At 49.8% G+C, this 20,770-nt stretch overlaps 6 non-coding genes across 6 annotated transcripts; all 6 read left to right on the top strand.

The window, feature by feature from the left end:
• Positions 1 to 6,577: 6,577 nt before the first annotated feature.
• Trnae-cuc (transfer RNA glutamic acid (anticodon CUC)) lies at positions 6,578 to 6,650 on the top strand. The gene has a single exon. It is a non-coding gene; the product is annotated as a tRNA-Glu (tRNA).
• Positions 6,651 to 6,748: 98 nt separating this feature from the next.
• On the top strand, positions 6,749 to 6,820 carry Trnae-cuc (transfer RNA glutamic acid (anticodon CUC)). Its single transcript has one exon. It is a non-coding gene; the product is annotated as a tRNA-Glu (tRNA).
• Positions 6,821 to 6,918: 98 nt separating this feature from the next.
• Positions 6,919 to 6,990, top strand: Trnae-cuc (transfer RNA glutamic acid (anticodon CUC)). The gene has a single exon. It is a non-coding gene; the product is annotated as a tRNA-Glu (tRNA).
• A 99-nt stretch (positions 6,991 to 7,089) lies between these two features.
• Trnae-cuc (transfer RNA glutamic acid (anticodon CUC)) lies at positions 7,090 to 7,161 on the top strand. The gene has a single exon. It is a non-coding gene; the product is annotated as a tRNA-Glu (tRNA).
• Positions 7,162 to 7,259: 98 nt separating this feature from the next.
• Positions 7,260 to 7,331, top strand: Trnae-cuc (transfer RNA glutamic acid (anticodon CUC)). The gene has a single exon. It is a non-coding gene; the product is annotated as a tRNA-Glu (tRNA).
• A 99-nt stretch (positions 7,332 to 7,430) lies between these two features.
• Positions 7,431 to 7,502, top strand: Trnae-cuc (transfer RNA glutamic acid (anticodon CUC)). Its single transcript has one exon. It is a non-coding gene; the product is annotated as a tRNA-Glu (tRNA).
• The last annotated feature ends 13,268 nt before the right edge of the window (positions 7,503 to 20,770 follow it).

Below are 20,770 nucleotides of genomic sequence, written 5' to 3'. Positions count from 1 at the left end.
TGTTTTGTTCAAGAGTAAATGTGCAAAGATTGCACAGAGTGTTAGCCGTTTTTATCTGGGACTCTAACTGGGAAAGATGTAGCCGAACAAATCTGTTCAGGCGGGTGAAGGAAGGTGGCCTGGGCTTGGCGCATCTTTTTGTACGACAGCTTGTCAATAGATTTTTGTTTTTTCGAGATGTGCGTGATCCTTTTCTCCGTACGGTATTACAGCTCAGATTAAGAGCTGCGCTGCCGGCACTCATTGTGAGTACAAATAGTATGCCAGGAACGATTCGCGGCTATCTTAAAGAAGTAGTCGACAGTGTGCGCTTTCTTTCTGTGCGTTTTTCGTTCGAGTATTTATCTGCTGTGAAAAGAAAGACATTATATAAAGATGTATGCGATATTATATTTCCAGTGCCATTGTACAGAGCGATATACAGTGGAGGACCAGGACAGGATGTCCTTAAACGGGTGAAAAGAATGGAGGTGCCTACGGGGACAAAAACATTCTTTTTTAGGCTACACACAGGAACACTGTCAGTGAAGACATTCATGGAAGAACGCGGCTTCCTTGTACCATGGGGCCCACACTGCTTGATTTGCAAGCAACCTGAAACTGTAGATCATGTGTTCTTGCATTGCTGGGAAGGGGTTTACTTCTGGGACGTCCTAAAACGGACAATCAAGAAGGAGTTTCCGTTGAATCCGCACGGGATCAGGTACCTAGCGATAAAGAATGAGGACGACGGGGTACCATACGATTTAATCATGCTCCATGGCCTCCACTGATTATGGCGGGCACGGATGGCTGGGTACCATTGCGACCCAGATGCTAGGCCGGCTCGTATTTATTTTCGAGACAGTATGTCTCGGTTTATTGAAATAAAGAAAACACAAGAATGTGTACCCGATTGGCTGTCGAGGATAGAACCTCTGACAGCTTTAAAAGAATTTCAGTTAGACAACGCCAGTCCATGTAGGACAGGTGGCTTTTCTGTTTTTAAATATGTTTTGTAGTTATTTTTGTGATATTGTTCTCTAGTGTGTGCTCTGTACATTGTCAAAGACCGGCAATAAAAAAAATTCCGGTATGGTCTAGTGGCTAGGATACCTGGCTCTCACCCAGGAGGCCCGGGTTCGATTTCCGGTGTCGGAATTATTTTTGAATTGCTGTTGTCGTCGACTGTACTTTTTTTCATTTCTTTCGCGCTTGCTTTCGAATAGGTGAGAGGGGTTCATCAGTCGTTCCCGCCTTCCGGCATGGTTTCTGCTTCCGGCCACCGAGCGTGACGGACGTAAGATGACGGGCTGCGTAGGAGCGGCTTCAGCGGCCCAGAGCGGCCGCGGTAACAGGATTTCCACCTCGGACAGCGAGTACCAAGTTGTTTTGCTGAGTTTGCCAACAGGGCGTTTTGTTGTGAACACAATTTTTTAAAATTGTGATATCAGGGCCCGCCCATACCGGGTGGAAGATTTCCGCGATGCGCTCGCCCCGTTATCGCTCCTGCCGGAAGTGGTGGCTCTCAGGGCCTACCGTATGAGCCATGTTTGGGCCGTGACCTTCAAGGACGACGAAGCGGTGAAGAAGATCGTCAGCGTTGGTGAGCTGCAGGTCAAAAAGGGCCGATACCTCGTCATTGACCCCGCCAACCAGGATGTGCGCTTGAAATTGCATTGGCTGCTGCACACCGTTCCCGACGAGGACGTGCGTCTTGCCTTCGCGCCGTTCGGAAAGGTCACGGACGTCGCCCGCGAGCGGTGGCATGTTCATGGCGTGGCGGATAAGAACTCTACGACAAGACTGGTTACGCTGAAGTTGAAGCCGGGCGTAACGCTGGTCGACCTGCCACATCAGGTGAGCGTCGCCGGAGAGCTGGCTCTCGTGGTTCTGCCGGGCAGGGCCCCTCTCTGCCTGCGCTGCCGCGGAACGGGCCATATTCGTCGCGACTGCCGCATTCCGCGGTGTGGTGCGTGCCGACGCTTCGGTCACGAAGAGAGTCCGTGCGAGCGGACGTACTCTAGCGTGACCGGACCCGTGAGCAACGACGACAACTCCGCCCTACTCATGGACGAGGCGGACATGGAAGACACATCGTCCACGGCTAAGGAAGCAGCGGGCGAGGCGGCAAAGACGGAGGCACGACTTCAGAAACAGGGGCTACACGTCGGTGAGGACGTCGCCACCCAACAAGAGCAAGTAGAGGGCACTGTAGCCATGCCGAACCGTGAGGAAGAGAGCCCACCTGATCCGGGAGCGGCCTCCACCGCCCCTGAACAGGAAGACATGGACACCCAAAGCGTGCTCGCTAACTTGCAGGCGGGGAAACGCCCGCGCGACCAGACCAATAGCCTGGCTACGACGCAGGACAGCAGCGGCGGAGACGAGCCACCGCCCAAAACGCCAGGTATGAGGAGACCAACCTTGAAGCTGCGGCCGAACATTCCGGCCGATTCACGGCAGGCGGGTAAACCGCCTCCGTAGTTCTGTACTGTGTTTGGCTTGAGGCGGGTTGGGGGGTTGGTGAGTGCAATGGCCGTCACCCTGAGCGCTATTCTTTTGGATATGTGTCAGGAACGAGGGCCCAAGTTGCATGTGAGTGTTGTTTTCGAGAGGTCGGGTTGTGTTCCCTTTTGTGGCATTCGACGCGGTTATCGGCGCGTCATTATCAACACTCGTCCCTGCGTAACTGTGATGAGCACCATTCTGCCGTGTAGTCATGGCAGCTAATATCGAAGGAGCGCTACGTGTAGCCACGTTAAATGTACGAGGGCTCGGTGCAAGAAGGCGGCAATGTCAGCTAAGTCGCCTACTCTTAGATAATGACTTGCATCTTGTGGGAATCCAAGAAACGAAAATAGAGAGCCAAGAACTAACCGACAGAATGGTGTCCAATTTTCGTGCGCACTTTGACGTGTGTGTTTCTCACGCTGTTGGTGGATCAGGTGGTTGCGCTGTATTCATTCGCAGAAACTTTGACATTTGTGTGCATTCAGTGTTTTCGTGTGAAAGTGGGCGTCTTTTAGTGGCTGATTTTTGTTTTTGCGATAAGGATTTCCGTGTCATTTGTGTCTACGCACCGAATATTCAAACAGACCGGCGATCCTTCTTTGAGCGTCTTGAAGAGTACGTAAACTGTGACAAGGTGGTAATACTGCTGGGCGATTTTAACTGTGTATGCACTGCTGACGACCGCGCAAAATTTTCACACGTTCGCGACAAGAGTGCTGAATTGCTAAATGCAGTGGTGCACGATTACGACTTGGAAGATATCGGTAGTGTCTTTGCCAGTGGTACTCACCCGCAGTTTACTCACTTCCAGCGTGATAGCCACGCTCGGCTAGATAGATTATATGTGTCAGCCGAATTGGTGCCCTTGTGTAGTGAATATGATGTGCAACCCATTGCATATAGCGATCACTGCTTGGTAACTGCCACCTTTGGGAAAAGACAGATCAAACACACTTTTAACTGGGACCTCTGGAAGTTGAACGCGCAGTTGCTGGATGACGATGCTTTCTTTGATGCTGTTGCGAAGGAACTGGAAAGCCTGATTTCAGTCGAATTAGCACGCTTCGCCATTAAATGGGAAGAATTTAAACAGAAAGTAAAAACAATGGCTATTGAAAGAAGCAGTGTCCTTCGGCATAACCTGAAACAGGCAGAAACGAACCTTCGCCAGCAACTGCAATTTTTCATCAGCATGGAAAGTGTCCAGCCTGGTGTGTATGTTAACGAAATAAAGGAAGTGAAAGCCGAACTCGAAAGGATAGACTCTGAGAAATACAAAGCCACCGTTGTGCGATCAAGGTCTGAGAAGCTGTGGGCGGGAGAAGCGCCAACAAAACGAGCTCTCTCAGACGAGAAAAGGTACGCATGTCGGAAGGAAATCCGCCAGCTAGCTAAAGGCAATGACATCACGTCCGACAAAAACGACATCAAACAAGGGATCGTCGATTACTTCAAAGCCTTCTTAGGCCAACCACGCTAACCTAAAGATGGCTACCAGACGGAATTCCTTTCATTGATGCCAAAGCTCGATGAAGAAGTTAAGGCACGGCTAGAACATCCCATTACCCTGAGTGAGATAGAGTGCGCAATAGACGAGCTGGCGCCCGGTAAAGCGCCTGGGCCTGATGGCTTAGGGGCTACTTTCTATAAAACGTTTAAGTCAGCGCTGGCTCACGTCCTCCATCTAGTTATCAGCGAAGCGTATGACCGAAAAAGATTGCCCTTGTCTTTCACAACCTCGCATATCGTGCTAATCCCGAAGAGTGATGACGAAAAGAAACGTTTGTTGCCAGGCTCATATCGCCCGATAACTCTAGCCAACGTTGACTATAAGGTATTCACGAAAGTTTTAGCGAAACGACTGCAAAGTGTCATCAAAACATTGGTAGGGCCTCACCAGACTTGTGGTATTAAAGGCCGCAGTATTACAACAAATGTACACGTAGTTCGAAGTGTGCTAGAGTGTTGCGACGTGATTGGCGATTACGTCGCGATGATGCAGATAGATTTGGCGAAAGCCTTCGACCTCGTCTGGCACAAGGCTCTACTATGCATGCTCGAACATACGAACGTTGGCAGTGTCATAAGGGAAGGCGTAACGATGGCGTACAAAGACTGCTCAACGCGAATCATTGTTAATGGGGAGCTCACCGATAGGTTTCGTGTGCTCTCGTTGGTGCGTCAAGGATGCCCGCTTTCGCCCCTTCTGTTTGCTGCTTATCTCGAGCCACTCTGTTTGGCCATTAAGAACAACGACCGCATAGCAGGCTATCGACTACAGGCAGCACACGTTAAAATATTGGCGTATGCAGACGACATCGCGATTCTCTGCACAAATAAAGCCAGTATTAAAGAGGCAACTACTGTAGTCGAAAAATTTTGCGATTCAGCTGGAGCCCAGATAAATTGGGATAAAAGTTATGGCTTCTGGCATGGGAGTTGGGAAGACACGCCGGAGACCTTTTCTCGATTGAATTGGTCAAAGTTACCTACACAGTACCTGGGGGTGCCTCTCGGAAGTTACCGAGAGGCCGAACCGTACTGGCTCGACCAAGCTTCGAGAGCAAAGGAAAAGGCTGACGGTTGGAGAGGAAAGCAATTGTCAATGTTTTCTAGAGCCACTGTTTGCAACCTCTTTTTAGTTTCTAAGATATGGTATGCTATGAATGTGTTGTGTGCTGCGCGGGTAAGCGTACAAAAAATTCACCGCATTTTCGCTACTTTCATTTGGGCCTCTACCTGGGAGAGGACGAGTCGAACAAACTTGTTTCTCCCGGTCAAGAAAGGTGGGCTGGGTCTGGTTCACTTGTTTTTGCGACAAATTGTGTCACGCTTTGTGTTTCTGCGGGATCAAAATGATCTCTTTCTTCGAACAATAGTACAAGTACGGCTGGGCAGACTTCTTCCGGGATTCGTTGTTTCGTCGGCTCAGAACATGCCGGGAACTGTGAAAGGATACCTGCGTGAAGTGGTGATGTCATGTAGGATGTTAAATGTGCGTTTCTCACAGCAGTATCTGTCCACCGTTACAAAGAAAAAATTGTACAGAGATCTTGCGGACACGATGCTCCCCGTACCTTTGTACCGCTCGCCACACCGTGGAGGCCCCGGACAGGACGTGCTAAAAAGAGTGAAGAAAATGCCAGTACGGCCATCGACTAAGTCCTTCTTCTTCCAATTACATTCAAACACACTTCCCGTTAAGACCTGGCTTCATAGCAAGGGTATTTTCATCCCCTGGAACACCAACTGCTTTTTATGTAAAAAACCAGAAACAATAGAACATGTTTTCAGGAAGCAAGTGTGCGATTTCTATGCGTTCGTTTTTCTAATGATTATTTGTATTCTGTTACAAAGAGAAAAATGTATAAAGACATATGTGACATAGTGTTGCCGATTCCCTTGTACAGAGCCATATACAGTGCAGGCCAAGGTCAGAACGTCCTGAAAAGAGTTAAAAGAATGCAAGTAGCGTCAAGCGTGAAATCCTTCTTTTTCAAACTGCATACCGGGACGCTGCCTGTGAGAACTTTCCTTGAGGAGCGTGGGTTTTATATGCCCTGGGATTCTCACTGTTTTATTTGCAAACAACCGGAAACCATCGATCACGTTTTTCTTCACTGTTGGGAGGGGGTCTTTTTTTTGGGACGTGTTGCAGCGGACAATGAAAAAAGAATTCCCGCTAGATACGCACGGCGTAAGGTACCTTGCAATAGACAACGAAGAAGGAGTACCTTTTGATCTGATTATGTTGACCGGCCTGCACAGTATATGGCGCTCACGAATGGATGGCTTCTACTGTGAACCAGATAGAAGACCGGCAAGGCTGTACTTTCGAGAGAGCATGGCTCGTTTAATAGAAGTAGAAAAAACAAAAGAATGTGTTTCCCCTGGATTGCCAGCGTGGAACCCTTGGTTACATTAAAAGAATTTTAAATGACATCGCCAGGGTCCCCACGTGACTGACGGCATTATGTGCACAACAATAACAACCTTTATTGTAACCTTGTTTTGACGTCTCGTTTGTGATGTTTGCTACGTGTTGTGTAGTTGAAAAACCGGCAATAAAGAAAAAAAAAAGCCTTCCGGCATGGTCTAGTGGCTAGGATACCTGGCTCTCACCCAGGAGGCCCGGGTTCCGATTCCCGGTGTCGGAATTATTTTTGAATTGCTGTTGTCGTCGACTGTACTTTTTTTCATTTCTTTCGCGCTTGCTTTCGAATAGGTGGGTGGGGTTCATCAGTCCGTCCCGCCTTCCGGCATGGTCTAGTGGCTAGGATACCTGGCTCTCACCCAGGAGGCCCGGGTTCGATTCCCGGTGTCGGAATTATTTTTGAATTGCTGTTGTCGTCGACTGTACTTTTTTTCATTTCTTTCGCGCTTGCTTTCGAATAGGTGGGTGGGGTTCATCAGTCCTTCCCGCCTTCCGGCATGGTCTAGTGGCTAGGATACCTGGCTCTCACCCAGGAGGCCCGGGTTCGATTCCCGGTGTCGGAATTATTTTTGAATTGCTGTTGTCGTCGACTGTACTTTTTTTTCATTTCTTTCGCGCTTGCTTTCGAATAGGTGGGTGGGGTTCATCAGTCCTTCCCGCCTTCCGGCATGGTCTAGTGGCTAGGATACCTGGCTCTCACCCAGGAGGCCCGGGTTCGATTCCCGGTGTCGGAATTATTTTTGAATTGCTGTTGTCGTCGACTGTACTTTTTTTCATTTCTTTCGCGCTTGCTTTCGAATAGGTGGGTGGGGTTCATCAGTCCGTCCCGCCTTCCGGCATGGTCTAGTGGCTAGGATACCTGGCTCTCACCCAGGAGGCCCGGGTTCGATTCCCGGTGTCGGAATTATTTTTGAATTGCTGTTGTCGTCGACTGTACTTTTTTTTCATTTCTTTCGCGCTTCCTTTCGAATAGGTGGGTGGGGTTCATCCATCCTTCCCGCCTTCCGGCATGGTCTAGTGGCTAGGATACCTGGCTCTCACCCAGGAGGCCCGGGTTCGATTCCCGGTGTCGGAATTATTTTTGAATTGCTGTTGTCGACTGTACTTTTTTTCATTTCTTTCGCGCTTGATTTTGAATAGGTGGGTGGGGTTCATCAGTACATCCCGCCTTCCGGCATGGTCTAGCGGCTAGGATACCTGGCTCTCACCCAGGAGGCACGGGTTCGATTCCCGGTGTCGGAATTATTTTTGAATTGCTGTTGTCGTCGACTGTACTTTTTTCATTTCTTTCGCGCTTGCTTTCGAATAGGTGGGGGGGGGGGGGGGTTAATCAGTCCTTCCCGCCTTCCCGCCTTCCGGCATGGTCCAGTGATTCCACTTCCCGCCGCGCTAGCGAACGGACGTGTTTTTTCATGAGCTCCGACGGAGCGGCGATAGCGGCCAAGCTCGGCCGCGGTAACAGGTCATCGGCAATGGAAAGCGAATACCAGGTTGTTCTGCCCAGTTTGCCTACAGGTCGGTTCGTTTTAAATACCGTGTTTTTGCACGCGGACGTCAAGGCTCGCCCCTACAGGGTAGAAGACTTCCGCGACGCTCTGGCTCAGTATTCGGTGCTCCCCGAGGTAGTCGCCTTGCGGGCGTACCGTATGAGCCATGTGTGGGCGGTCACCTTCAAGGACGCTGAAGCGGCCAGGAAGTTGGTCAGCATCGGTGAACTGCAAGTTAAAAGCAAGCGCTGTAGCGTCATTGACCCGACCAACAGGGACGTCCGAATGAAGGTACACTGGTTACTCCACAGTGTGCCTGACGAGGACGTGCGCCTTGCCTTCATGCCTTTCGGTAAAGTCGCCGACATTGTCAGGGAGCGTGGGCGGGCCGAGGGATTGACTGACAAAGGGTCTACAACGAGGCTTGTGACTCTGAAGCTGAACGCCGGTGTCAAAATTGACGACTTGCCACACCAGCTAAGTGTGTCCGGTGAGCTAGCCCTCGTCGTTGTACCGGGCAGGGCTCCGCTCTGCCTTCGCTGCCGGGGAACGGGCCATATCCGTCGCCACCGTACTCTTGTCCGGAGGGCGAGCGTAACAAGCAGCAAGACGCCGTAACTTCCAAGGACCAGCACGAGCCCGCCAAAGGTGTTGACTCTGCATCGACTGGGCGGGATACGCCACCAGATGTGCAGCCTCCGGTGAGCGTGACTGAATCCGTGGAGGAGTGCATGGATGTTTCGCGCGAAGGAGCTAGCTCGATGGCCGGGAAGCGGGCGCATGAGAGGGCGGTGAGCAACTGCGGGACGACGGTGGAGGCGGCGAGCCGCTGACAAAAACGCCAGGTGTGAGGCGCTCCCCTTATAGACCGTTTTTTCATGGGCGCCGCCATTGGGTAGGCAGTTGGCATGCTGGCTTGGGCGAACGCCCGTGTTGTATGCTGTGGCATACGCTCGGCGGCAGTTTCTGGTGGATTTATTCACTTTCCCGCGGTTTATTTAGCATGCAATGGCGTCTTCTATGTGGGGAATGGTCCTGTGAGGCCTAGTGAAGGAATTTAAGTCTGAAGTAATTAAGCGGCTGGAGTGTCTGCTGGCGTTAGGGCGGACGGAGACACCCAACGCGAGGTGTGCGCGTTTGTTTGAGCTTACAATCAGCCTCGAATATCAGTTAGGCATTTCTGAAAATTAGTTCCACAAATCTTACCTTACTGCAGCATTCTCAGCACTGTAATTCTAAGCTCTGGTTTAGCTGCAACGAGTAGTTACGAAACATCTGACGATCCTAACAACGTGGGTACAGCTCCGCGGGCGAATAAGTTGTGCTGTTTACTTTGACAAGCGTTCAAGTTGTTATCTGTAGATGCATTGGGCGACTGCCTTGTTTGTTGGGCAAGGTTTCCGCCCACAAATAAAATAGTTTGGTTAATAATAACCGCTTACCGTGCAGTGTGAATCACACATTTCGAGTGGTCGAACGACCAGATGCATGCAGACTGCGCGAGCGTCCGAGGCAGTACTATGTTATAGATCTGTTTGTTCTATATAGCGCATGGTCCAAGTGGTCCAAGCATGCGGCACGACCAATATGCGAAGTCTTATTGCGTCGTTATCCCGTGTTCTGCTTTATTTTGCCGCAAAAGGAGGACATATGAACTGTTTTTTTTTTCAGTCTCGTAAGTTCAGTCATTTACGACGCATTCACCCATCTTACGGAAATTGAGTCCTTACAAGTAGCTGTTGGATTCTATTTATGCGATCTCCTTTGTATATTGCGCCTCACAGGGCAAAAAGGCAATGCCGATCGAAGCACGAAGCTTGTAGCTTGTATCATGTTGGTTTGCCAACCGCAGTGCTCGCTGTGTTGAGCAAAGCCTTCGGCCTCTCGCAGAAGGCTAACGTAGATATAGTGATTTGAAGTCTACTAGACTTAAAATGCGTGAGAACGTTGCCGGTGGCTAATGCAAATGTTTTACAATTCTTCGTCGAGTGAAAACCGATACATCGTAGTTCACAACACACACAAACACCGCGGCTGATGATGCGCGCAGCATTTTTGCACATCCAAGAGAAATTTCCAGATACTGTAGCTACTGCTGCACCTAAAGGCTACACAGTGGTTGTTCGACGACCTGGTAAGAACTGACATCCCGTAAATTGCACTCAGAAATAGCTCAAACGCCTCCAAATCGTACCGCAGCGAGCGACCGGCAACACATTCAAGCCGCGCCGCGCCGGCTCGCACAAGCCAGAGAGGAGGAAAGGCTCGTCGCACGCCCTTTCCTCCTCGCCCGATGAAAAGGTCTATAGACCGCGACCTAACATTCCGGGCGAACCACTGCGGGCGGTGAATCCGCCTCCGTAGGAGATGTTCCTTACGGCGAGTAAATGGGGGGTGGGGTTGGGGTGGGTCAAAAATTGTCAAAAAGTGCAATGTGCATCACTTTTCTTGCGCTGCTCTCCAGACGCGACTGCTTTACGGCCGCTGGCCGGGTTTAGTTTCGCGGTGTCATCCTGTGAGGAAAATATGGCAATAAGTTTCATCTCTGGTTTGTTCTTCGCAACGGACACCATTCGGAAGGGCAACACAATTTGCAGTCATGGCCTTGTTAACTGAAGCGACCTTGCGCGTAGCAACCCTGAATGTACGAGGGCTAAGCGCTAGAAGGCGACAGTGCCAATTAAGCCGCTTACTGCTCGAAAACGATTTGGACTTGGTCGCAGTTCAGGAGACTAAAGTAGAGAACCCGGAAGTAGCCGACCGAATGGTGTCCGTTTTTCGTCCTCATTTCAATGTACATTTTTGTCATGCTGTTGGCAGTTCTGGTGGTTGTGCCGTTTTCATACGCAACGACTTTTGTAGTTGCGTACAAACGGTTGAGTCATGCCAATCTGGCCGCCTTTTAGTGGTGGATTTTAGTCTTTCGGGTGTGAGTTACCGCGTTGTCTGCGCTTATGCACCGAATGTTGAAAGAGATCGCACATTTTTTTAGAGGTTTCAAACGTACCTAAACTGTGATAAAGTGCGATTACTCCTAGGCGACTTCAACTGTGTTTGTGCAGCTGAAGATCGATCCAAAAAGAGCCGTATCCGTGATAAGAGCGCCGAGTTGTTATCGGAGATAGTAGGCGATCACGGTTTAGATGACGTGGGCAAGGTTTTTTCCAATGGTACTCGCCTGATTTATACCCACTTTCAGCGAGATAGCCACGCAAGGCTGGATAGAATCTATGTCTCAGCTGAACTAGTTGCGTTGTGCACCGCGTACGATGTGAAACCGATTTCTTTTAGCGACCATTGTTTGGTTATTGCCGGGTTTGGCAGAGGGCAGGCGAAAACACGCCTGGAAGCTCTGGAAATTTAATGTGAAGCTCCTGGAGGACGAAAAGTTCGTTATAGTAGTGACGGATGAACTGGACAAGCTACGCGCTGCGCAGTCAACAAATCTAGCGGCCGAATGGGAGGAATTTAAGCAAAGAGTTAAAATAGCTGCCATCGAAAGAGGTAGTGCCCTCAAGTATAAGCAGAACCAAAGTGAACGAGAGCTTCGCGAGCAGCTTGAATATTTTACTTGCATGGAAAACATCCAGCCTGGTGTTTTTAAGAAGGAAATGAGAGACGTGAAGAGCCAACTGGAGCAAATTGACGCTGAGAAGTATAAGGCCGCGATAATACGGACAAGAGCAGAAAAATTGTGGGTAGGTGAAAGACCAACGAAGCGGGCGTTGTCTGATGAAAAGAGATATGCGTGCCAGAAAGAAATCAGTCAAATAGCTAGTGGCAACGATATGACGTCGGATAGGAAGGTGATCATGCGCGTGATAGCTGATCATTTTTCTGAGCTGCTTGGACAACAAAGGAACATTATGGAAGGGTTCTAGCTGGGAGAGATTTTTACTGTTTATGCAGAAGCTAGACGACGACGTTAAAGTACGTTTGGAACAGCAGATTACCCTACGGGAAGTCAATTGCTGTTGTCGTCGACTGTACTTCTTTTTCATTTCTTTCGCGCTTGCTTTCGAATAGGTGGGTGGGGTTCATCAGTCCTTCCCGCCTTCCGGCATGGTGTAGTGGAACTTCCGGCCGCGCTAGCGAACGGACGTGTTTTTTTTTTTTTTTTTTCATGAGCTCCGACGGAGCGGCGATAGCGGCCAAGCTCGGACGCGGTAACAGGTTATCGGCAATGGAAAGCGAATACCAGGTTGTTCTGCCTAGTTTGCCTACAGGTCGGTTTGTTTTAAATACCATGTTTTTGCACGCGGACGTCAAGGCTCGCCCCTACAGGGTAGAAGACTTCCGCGACGCTCTGGCTCAGTATTCGGTGCTCCCCGAGGTAGTCGCCTTGGGGGCGTACCGTATGAGCCATGTGTGGGCGGTCACCTTCAAGGACGCTGAAGCGGTCAGAAAGTTGGTCAGCATCGGTGAACTGCAAGTTAAAACCAAGCGCTGTATCGTCATCGACCCGGCCAACAGGGACGTCCGAATGAAGGTACACTGGTTGCTCCACAGTGTGCCTGACGAGGACGTGCGCCTTGCCTTCATGCCTTTCGGTAAAGTCGCCGACATTGTCAGGGAGCGTTGGCGGGCCGAGGGATTGACTGACAAAGGGTCTACAACGAGGCTTGTGACTCTGAAGCTGAACGCCGGAGTCAAAATTGACGACTTGCCACACCAGCTAAGTGTGTCCGGTGAGCTCGCCCTTGTCGTTGTACCGGGCAGGGCTCCGCTCTGCCTTCGCTGCCGGGGAACGGGCCATATCCGTCGCGAGTGCCGCATCCCGCGATGTGGTGTTTGTCGGCGCTTCGGTCACGAAGATGGCCAGTGTGTGCGAACGTACGCCAACGTGACGGGGCCTGGGGGCAGCGAGGACACCGCCGTCCTGCTCATGGACGAGGCAGACTTGGAAGAGGCGACGCCTCAGGCAAACTCCCGTGAAGCACAGCCGTCTACACCGTCCTCTTGTCCGGAGGGCGAGCGTAACAAGCAGCAAGTCGCCGTAACTTCCAAGGACCGGCACGAGCCCGCCAAAGGTGTTGACTCTGCATCGACTGGACGGGATGCGCCACCAGATATGCAGCCTCTGGTGAGCGTGACTGAATCCGTGGAGGAGTGCATGGATGTTTCGCGCGACGGAGCTAGCTTGATGGCCGGAAAGCGGGCGCATGAGAGGACGGTGGACAGTGAGCAACAGCGGGACGACGGTGGAGGCGGCGAGCCGCCGACAAAAACGCCAGGTGTGAGGCGCTCCCCTTTTAGACCGCGACCTAACATTCCGGGCGAACCACTGCGGGCGGTGAATCCGCCTCCGTAGATGTTCCTTATGGCGAGTAAATGGGGGGTGGGGTTGGGGTGGGTCAAAAATTGTCAAAAAGTGCAATGTGCATCATTTTTCTTGTGCTGCTCTCCAGACAAGACAGCTTTACGGCCGCTGGCCGGGCTTAGTTTCGCGGTGTCATCCTGTGAGGAAAATATGACAATAAGTTTCATCTCTGGTTTGTTCTTCGCAACGGACACCATTCAGAAGGGCAACCTAATTTGCAGTCATGGCCTTGTTAACTGAAGCGACCTTGCGCGTAGCAACCCTGAATGTACGAGGGCTAAGCGCTAGAAGACGACAGTGCCAATTAAGCCGCTTACTGCTCGAAAACGATTTGGACTTGGTCGCAGTTCAGGAGACTAAAATAGAGAACCCGGAAGTAGCCGACCGAATGGTGTCCGTTTTTCGTCCTCATTTCAATGTACAGTCAACCACAAAAGTTTGCGGACCACGCGAGCGCGTGGCCAAGAGCCTCTTCGCGACACTTCCGCTACGTCACCAGCGATCGACAGCAGCGCTACGTTGAAGACGCATCCCTCCTTAAATCTATGGCCTGTCTATTTTCGCACTGTGCGCAAATATTTTCTACCTATCTCTTTCAACGTGACGCGCTCTTTGTTAGCCAGGGCTACTTGCTTATATTTTGAGAGCAGAATATCAGTACAAGTAATCAGACAGCGTATTCTTCGGCTGTTATCAGTTCTATTTTCGCGTAGCCACGCTGTTTTTTTTTTTCGTGAGTGCGTGAGTGAGCGGTGAGGCAGTCATGGGACACAGATGCTTAGTCAGTAGGCAGAATTTTTCCGTTCCTCCCCCATCGCTAAAGGTGGATTCACGCGACCGGACGGAGGAGGAATTTTCGCAGCGGATGTCGTACCACGTGACGCGCGCGTCATCAAAACGTGCCACCCTCGCCTAGTCCGGGCTCCTCCGCTCGCGGTTCGGATTGAAAATGCTCGCCGGTATTTCCATCCGTCCGTTTGGCGGTCGTCTGACCTCAATTTAGCGTAGTCAGCGTCAAACCTGTCCACATCGGACGCATTGGCGTGGCTACGATGGCGCGTTATCGGCTTGTAGCCACGTGTGATTTGGTTGTGCAGCAGTGACCGCGTGTATTTTGTTGTGATGCAGCGGGAAAGGCGAGTCGTGGTTGCGCGCGCATTTCTATTTACTCAGACCACGCAGCTTGCGTGACTTCAGCATGAGTGAGGTGCACAAGAAAACGCTAAGTGACGAGGCAACCGTCACTCTTTTGGTTCTTGTTGAGGGATTCATAGCACTATGGCTTATAGGGCACGCCGAGTATGCAAACGCGCAGCTGCTAATCAACGTTGGAGTCGAGAGTAACCACGCGGATTCCGCAAACGGCGGTCCGGCTTTGCGAATGCGACCTAACTCGGCTGCGCCGGGTTCAAGTGCTGACGTCACTGTTTGTCCGCGGAGCAGGTGGGATTTGGCCCTCGCGTGTGTATCCACCTTAAGTGACAGTAGCGCCCGGGATTTGATCGCCTGCGCCCAGGTTTTGCAGCGCAAAGCCCGAACCACCGCGCTGCTATAGTGGTTACATTTAGAAAAATAAGAAATAATCGGGTGCGATGACTCTTTTTATAACCCTTTGGGACACGGCGTCCTCGTTTGGGGACTCGAACTTCGGAGGCGCGTCCCACGCCACGTGTTTCTTCAAATGACCTAAAACTCAGTGTGCACATTCGTGTCCGCTTCCTGATGGGACAACTAGCGGTCAGTTAACTTCATTGTCCTGCGTATTGCTGCAGATGATCACTTTGCTGGAGACACTACCATGTTAGACAATCGTTCGACGTGCCGCGTTCCAAGACCAACGTCAAGAGTATTTTTTTTCTCCGGTCGACACGAATACAACCGAAAAAGCAAGTGTGCATGCGTTTCGGGCCTAATAGTTGATTCTTTTTATGCAAGCATCGAAGCTGACGGATTTCAGAATAATTAGATAATGAGTTATACGCTAATTAATTTTTTTTACTGAAACTCGCACAAAACAGCACATTGCTTCGTCTTCTTTCTTGGAATGTAATAGTGAGCGTCTTGAAATGATGCCATGCGCATTTGCAGACAGTGCATCATAATTCGTGTCTGAAGGGGATGAATTTATTCACAAGACATTTACAGAAGTGTCATGAAACATAGATCTCTCAATGATCTAGTAGGAAGTGAAATGTCCGCCGTTTTCTAGCACCTTATTGATGCGTGTGGGCATCGACTCGTACAAAGATTCAGTAATCTCCGGTCGACCGCGCAGGCTTTCCCATTCTTGTGCGATCGCTTGCCACAGCGTATCGGCCGTGCGGCCGCGGTTGGCTCGTGTGGACAGCCGTTTCTTCAACATGCCCCAGACATTTTCTATGGGATTCAAGTCGGCGCCACATGGAGGCCACTCAAGCTGGCAAACAGCATGTTCTTCTAGCAATGACTGGACGATACGTGCTTTATGGATCGGGCTGCGGTCGTGTTGAAAAAAATAGCAGCCGTCGCTGAAGGGACCGTCCAGCGCATACGGAACGAGGTGTCTAGTGATGACGTCGCAGTACCGTGACGCAGTGAAGGGCCCTTCCAGACGCACAAGGGGACCAAGGCCATCTTTGCTGATTGCTCCCCACACGCTCACGGAAAACCGTCCACTGGATAGAACACTCTGTGGGTAATTAGGCAGATATCTGCAAGAAATAGCATACAATTGGGTTCCAGCGGCGCGTCTAAAATGTTGTGATTCCTCTTGCGTATGAACTTTATAATGCTGTTATAGAGTTGCAATAGAAAACGTGCAAACATCATTAGATAGTACTGAAAGACCCACTGGCAGCTTTTAATTAGCTTCAGAGTAAGTAGTACTATGAAACAATCGTTAATGTTTTCAACATAATACCACTACAGAAAAATCTCGTAATGTCCAAAAGCTCATTTTACGTGAAACATGTTGTGATGCAGAATTAGCTTCGTGAATTAACTGCCAATACACTGTAAACACACCTGCAGTTTAGTGGACGCCAAACCCTCTTCCGTTGGTCCCAGCGCGTGGAAAAAGTTGACTCGTCGCTAAAGATGACATCGCCGCATTTCTCTGTTGTCCAATCTTTCATTGCTGTAGCGAACATGAGTCGTTCTTCTAGCTGGCTGTCTGAGAGGCAGGGCTTCTGTGCTGCTACGAAAGACTGCAGGCCAAGCTCACTCAGCCTTCTTCTTACAGTCTCAGACGATACCGTGAGCGAGAGCGCTTCTCGGATATCCTCTGCACTTTGAAAAGGATCAGCCACGATGGCGGCCGTAATCAGGCGGTCCTCTTCCTCAGTCGTGGCCCTTGGACGCCCACTGCGCTCCATATCTGTGAATCTGTCATCGTCGCGGAAAGCTTGAATAATCCTATTCACGGCAGTCCGGCTCCTGTTGGTTCGGCGGCAGATTTCGCGCTGAGGTATTCCCTCTATAAATAAACGCACAATGTGCCTTCTTTCGTCAAGTGGAACACGCAGCGGCATCTTTCCAAATAAGCAATCACCACGTGGCCTGAAGCAAGTCTACTACGTTTTCAGCGACTGATGCGAAGATGCGCCTATGTGTGAAAGAAAATTTTCCATGCATCCGCTTTTTCTTTATTTTTGATGACAGTGAAACACCTCCCTACCCTTTCTCTCAAGACGCAGAAGCAGCAACGCTCATTGGACCAAGATGCTGACAACCAAAGTGCGCCAGTAAACGTCGCGTAAAAAAATCGTCGCAGCGCTTCGTGAAACTTATCTACCCACTGGCACACCAGTGGACAAAGGTTGCAGTGATTGCTCCGATACTGCTATCAAGCCAGATATGTGGCGGTCTTATCGCAGACAGCGCTCTGCGTCAACACAACGAACTAACAATGTCATGCACGGGAATAAAAAATTAACAGGCAGGCGAGCACCAAGAGGGCTCATATCCGGGAGAGCGCCCCTGTCGCCGCTAGGTGGCGTACCGCTAGGTGGCGCGGATAGGCAGTCTGGCACGCGCTCGCGTGGTCCGCAAACTTTTGTGGTTGACTGTACATTTTTGTCATGCTGTTGGCAGTTCTGGTGGTTGTGCCGTTTTCATACGTAACGACTTTTGTAGTTGCGTACAAACGGTCGAGTCGTGCCAATCTGGCCGCCTTTTAGTGGTAGATTTTAGTCTTTCGGGTGTGAGTTACCGTGTTGTTTGCGCTTATGCACCGAATGTTGAAAGAGATCGCACATTTTTTTTGAGAGGTTTCAAACGTACCTAAACTGTGATAAAGTGCTATTACTCCTAGGCGACTTCAACTGTGTTTGTGCAGCTGAAGATCGATCGAAAAAGAGCCGTATCCATGATAAGAGCGCCGAGTTGTTATCGGAGATAGTACATGATCACGGTTTAGATGACGTGGGCAACGTTTTTTCCAATGGTACTCGTCCGATTTATACCCACTTTCAGCGAGATAGCCATGCAAGGCTGGATAGGATCTGTGTCTCAGCTGAACTAGTTGCGTTGTGCACCACGTACGACGTGAAACCAATTTCTTTTAGCGACCACTGTTTGGTTATTGCCGGGTTTGGCAGAGGGCAGGCGAAAAAACGTTTAAATTGGAACCTCTGGAAATTTTATGTGAAGCTCCTGCAGGACGAAAAGTTCGTTATAGTAGTGACGGATGAACTGGACATGCTACGTGCTGTGCCGTCAACAAATCTAGCTGCCGAATGGGAGGAATTTAAGCAAAGAGTTAAAATAGCTGCCATCGAAAGAGGTACCGTCCTTAAGTATAAGCAGAACCAAAGTGAACGAGAGCTTCACGAGCAGCTTGAATATTTTACTTGCATGGAAAACATCCAGCCTGGTGTTTTTAAGAAGGAAATGAGAGACGTGAAGAGCCAACTGGAGCAAACTGACGCCGAGAAGTATAAGGTTGCGATAATACGGACAAGAGCGGAAAAATTATGGGTAGGCGAAAGACCAACGAAGCGAGCGTTGTCTGATGAAAAGAGATATGCGTGCCAGAAAGAAATCAGTCAAATAGCTAGTGGCAACGATATGACGTCGGATAGGAAGGTGATCATGCGCGTGATAGCTGATCATTTTTCTGAGCTGCTTGGACAACAAAGGAACATTATGGAAGGGTTCTGGGAGAGATTTTTACTGTTTATGCAGAAGCTAGACGACGACGTTAAAGTACGTTTGGAACAGCAGATTACCCTACGGAAAGTCGAGGAGGCAATCGACGACTTGACGCTGGGCAAAGCGCCCGGGCCAGATGGCCTTGGGGCCGCCTTCTACAAAGCTTTTAAATGTAGGGTTGCTCCCTTGTTGCTTAATGTTTTCGCTGAAGCTTATGACAGCAAGCGAGTTCCGCTGTCTTTCAGAAGATCACACGTTGTGCTGATACCCAAAAGTGATGACCCGGAAAAACGTCTCTCTGTGGGTTCTTATCGTCCGATCAGCCTCACTAACGTTGACTATAAAATACTTATGAAGGTATTAGCCAAAAGACTCCAGGGGGTTATTACAAAGCTGGTAGGGCCACATCAGACTTGTGGTATTAAAGGCCGCAGCATTGCGACAAACATACACGTAGCACGAAGTGTGCTTGAATGTTGTGACGCCTTAGGCGAACGCGTGGCAATGATGCAGCTCGGCCTGGCAAAAGCTTTTGACCGTGTCTCGCACGCGGTTTTCTTCGGCATTCTAGAACACTCAAATGCTGGCCATGTAATACTAGAAGGCGTAAGAATGGCTTACACGGACTGCACCACGCGTATTATAGTCAACGGTGACCTTACGGAGAGCGTGAATGTTCGCTCCTCAGTGAGGCAAGGATGCCCTAGCTTTGTCACCTTTGCTGTTCGCACTTTATCTCGAACCGTTCTGTTTGGCCATTGACCACAGTGAAGCTATTACGGGCTTCAGGCTGCAGACAGCACACGTCAAGATTTTGGCTTACGCAGATGATGTTGCCGTATTCTGTTCGGACAGTGAGAGCATCAAACAAGCTACTAATATCGTTTGTGACTTTTTTGACTGCACCGGTGCCCAAATAAACTGGGATAAGAGTTACGGGTTTTGGCATGGCGACTGGAATGTCACGCCAGAGCACTTCTCTCGGTTACGTTGGTCGACAATTCCAACGCGTTACCTAGGCGTGCCACTTGAATCTTATCGTGAGCCAGAAGCGTACTGGTCTGACCAGGCGCAATGCGCGAAAGAAAAGTCTACTGCGTGGCAAGGCAGGCAATTGTCTATTTTTTCACGGGCTACTGTCTGCAACATTTTTCTAATTTCGAAAATCTGGTATGTGATGAATGTGTTATGTGCATCCCGAATTACTATACAAAAACTCCACCGTGTTTTTGCTGTTTTTATTTGGGCGTCCACCTGGGAGCGAACTAGCCGAACGAATTTGTTTCGCCCTGTTAAGAAAGGAGGGCTTGGTCTTGTTCATTTGTTTTTGAGACAGGTTGTGTCACGATTTGTGTATTTACGGGATCAAAATCACCAGTTCCTCCGTACTGTCATGCAAATGAGGCTGCGGCGACTACTCCCGGAACTTATAGTGTCGTCGCGTGAAATGATTAACGGTTCTGTAACCAAGTACCTACGCGAAGTGGTTCTCTCGTTCAGGTTGCTGAACGCACGATTTTCTTTAGAGTATTTATTTAATGTTAGGAAGGAAGAACTATATAAGGACCTAGTGGAAAACATGCTCCCAGAGCCCTTGTACCGTATCCCACATAGCGGAGGCCCAGGACAGGATGTGCTCAAACGAGTAAAAAAAAATGCCTATACAACCATCAGTTAAAACCTTCTTCTTTCAGTTGCACACGAACACACTCGCTGTTAAAACCTGGCTTAAAGATAAAGGCATCTTTGTACCCTGGACTACTGACTGCTCCTTATGCAAGAAACCAGAAACGATCGAGCACGCATTTCTAGATTGTTGGGACCCAATCTTTCACTGGGATGTGCTTCAGCGCACAATAAAGAAACATTACCCCTTGACCCATATGGCATTCGTTTCTTGCCGGTAGCGTATCCGAGGATATTCCGTACGATTTACTCATGGTCCGGGACTCCACGCCTTGTGGAAAACGAGAATGGAATATCGGGGCATGCTGATGAAAATGTACGCCCTGTTAGGGAACATTTTATCGAAAGTGTTGTGCGTGTGCGAGATGTGTATCGTGCTCTAGCCGATCCACCAGACTGGATCCCTGTATTTGATGTGTTGGCATGTATGAAAAGATTTTAATGCCGCGGTAGCGAAAGTCTGGGTGCCACGTTTTATTCCCTGTAACGTGTTATTTCGGCAATAAAGAAAAAAAAAAAGCCGGCATGGTCTAGTGACTAGGATACCTGGCTCTCACCCAGGAGCCCCGGGTTCGATTCCCGGTGTCGGAATTATTTTTGAATTGCTGTTGTCGTCGACCTGTACTTTTTTTCATTTCTTTCGCGCTTGCTTTCGAATAGGTGGGTGGGGTTCATCAGTCCTTCCCGCCTTCCGGCATGGTCTAGGGCTAGGATACCTGG

This window comes from Dermacentor silvarum, chromosome 3 (genome assembly GCF_013339745.2).
Source record: "Dermacentor silvarum isolate Dsil-2018 chromosome 3, BIME_Dsil_1.4, whole genome shotgun sequence".
Taxonomy (NCBI): Eukaryota; Metazoa; Arthropoda; class Arachnida; order Ixodida; family Ixodidae; genus Dermacentor; species Dermacentor silvarum.
Note: the sequence above shows the minus strand (reverse complement) of the source record. Positions and strands in the feature narration are given on the sequence as shown.